This window comes from Nicotiana tomentosiformis, chromosome 5 (genome assembly GCF_000390325.3).
Source record: "Nicotiana tomentosiformis chromosome 5, ASM39032v3, whole genome shotgun sequence".
NCBI classification, from domain to species: domain Eukaryota; kingdom Viridiplantae; phylum Streptophyta; class Magnoliopsida; order Solanales; family Solanaceae; genus Nicotiana; species Nicotiana tomentosiformis.
This window is the reverse complement of record NC_090816.1, coordinates 90,045,698-90,048,459: the sequence shown is the minus strand read 5'-3', so window position 1 is coordinate 90,048,459 and position 2,762 is coordinate 90,045,698.

The following is a 2,762-nucleotide window of genomic DNA, read 5'->3' as shown; positions in this document are numbered from 1 at the left end:
AACTCTGAATTAAATAAAATAATTTCATTTCTAACAATGCCACTTAGATTGGAAAAACTCCCCTATCCCTCGGAAAAAAGGAGGTGTGACACACTTCACCTGTGTTTGAGCTTCAATTGATAATATTTTGCATTTATTATGTGTTTTATGCCTTGTAGGATTGATTCCGAGTTATGCAGATGTTATGTAATGAATTCGAGTGATTTGGAGCTTTAAAGTCTGAGTAAAAGCCCAAGGGAATAAGTCGGGATCGTTTTCGGGGGTCGAGGACCAAGTCTGGACGTCAAAACGCAAGAAAAATCCGTACTCTTAGAAATCTCCATTGCCGCGGCGCGTAGGGCGCCGTGGCTGTACAAATCCCTATTGTCTGTCAGAACTAGATCTCTGTATTTCTCCACTAAGTTCCCGCATAGCGCGTCACCCCATGCGACGCGCCTGTGTATTTTTTACAGAGTGAAAATCCTATTTCAACTAGGAGAAGGTGGTTTCGTCTGGGCCCGACCCTACTTAGTATAAATACATGGAAAAATATTATTTTTTGAACTTTTGACACACTTTAGACCTAAGGAGGCTAAGGAGGAGTTGCAGGAGCAAAAGCATAAGGATTTCATCATTCTGTCTACACTCAAGACCCGAGTTTGGATCGATTTTATATTTTTCTATACTTTAATTATATTTGTGATGAATTGCTCCATGTCTATGGAGTAGTTCTCTTTAGGGTTTGATGGATTTGGTGTATTGATGATTGTTTGTGGATTATAACTCTAGTTTTATGTATTGAAGCTTTGTTGGATGATTTAACTGTTACATCTATATTCACTTGTTCATGTAATCGAGAGAGGCATAACTTATGATATCTTTGTATTACATTATTAGTTGAGTTCATTAATTCTTCTTAGTAATCGAAAGAGACTAGTTGAATCATTGATTAAACCTAGTTAGGAGGATAATCAAGAGAGGTTCTCCTACAGACCAATCCACTACGCATTCTTGCATATCTTCACGTGCTTAAATTAGTTCATCTTGTGAGGATAAGACTTAATCGAGAGAGGAGTTTTTGGATGAATGTTTGAACTAATAATTGAGTGAATTTGATAGACTCACTTAAATATTAGAAGTGAATTATCTAGAGTTAGATCCCAAATAATTATCTTGCACCTATCCTATTAACCCCTATTTTCTCCCATTGATAACTTTCTTTCTTACCTTTGTTGCGATTGTTATTAGTCAATAGCTTTACATTCTTAATTAATTGTAGTTAGAAATCATAAAAATCTCAATTGTTGATCATCTTGAATAGCAATCAAACTAGAAACTACAAGAATACTGTTTAAATTCAATCCATGTGGATACGATATTATACTATACTATATTTGACTAGCGAGCATAATTTAAGTGTGTGTTCTGAGCTCGTCAGAAAACCGTGCGGGCTTGGCCCAAAGCGGACAATATCATACTATGTTAAAAGTATCTTTAGGCCATTTTAGCCCAATAACTGGTATCAAAGCCAATGGTTTAGCGGGATTATGGATATGGCAGAGTATGGCGTGGGGGCCTGACTTAGTACCTTTGCCCGTCTACGGGGTTTACGACCTTTACCCGTAGCTTTGAAGATGCATATACAACCGTTTGGGCTTTGGTGACCGTAAATACTCAAGATCATGTGGGTGACACAAAATTAATCTCCAAATTAGCCCATAAACGGTGATGGGTCATGTGAAACTTAGTTTAAGGGAGAGACTGTTGGGTGTGTGTGAATAAAACTCCCACATGGAAAGTAGAAAAGGAAAATAAGTTACTTATAATGAGTTGGATACTCTAATGGTGTGAGGCTTTTTGGGGAAAACCGTACGGGTTTGACCCAAAGCAGACAATATCACACCATGTTAAGAGTACAAAAGATCATGTGGCCTTTTGTTGTTGATAAAATCTGAAGGTTAGATGAGTTGATCATGATTTAGGGTACAAAGTTGTTTACTTTAACATCTAGGGTAGCTGAGAGTACTATTTATTTCCATGCTTCTGCCATATTATGTTGTAGGACTGCCCTTTGCCCCTTTGGACAGTCCTGGAGCAGTGTTTGATAAACAAAAGTGAGTCCTTTTAGATAGACTTTTGGTAAATCAAAAGATGTCCAAAAGTGACTCTCTTTGCTTACTTAAGAGTTGCTCCTTTCATATTTTAACACAAAAAAAAAAAAAAAAACTTAGACACCATTTTTTTACACTCTAAGAAAACAGGACTTGAGAGAAAAAATCATTCGTTGAACTCTTAGAGTGAGCTGAAAACCTGAAAGTCTTGGAGTAATTTCTCTTTGAGTAAAACCTTTCAAAATAACAAAGTTTGTAAAGTTAGTTCTAAGCTTCTTTACTCTCTGAAATTGTTGGGACTCAAGGTCTATTTCTGGGTCATTTTCTCGGGTTGCAAGGTGTTGTTTGTTATTATTTTTTGCTGTCATTGCTGTTGGATTTCAGTTCATATCGCTGTATTTTGATTTCTGTGCAACGTAGGTAAGCCTTAAGCCTCTGTAATGTTGATTTTTCAATATTAATGAACATGATGTATTTTTAGCATGTTCTAGTATTGTTTAGTTAAAAGAAAATAGACGAATATTGATTGGTTATTTATGTGGTTATGTCTTATGTCTCAAACAGGTTTATGTGCTAAAATGTGGATATTTGGTTCCATTTTATTTGCTTAAGTTAAGTTTTCATTTTGGAAAAAAGAATAGTTCAAAGAGTCTACTTTTACTGTTAGCAAGT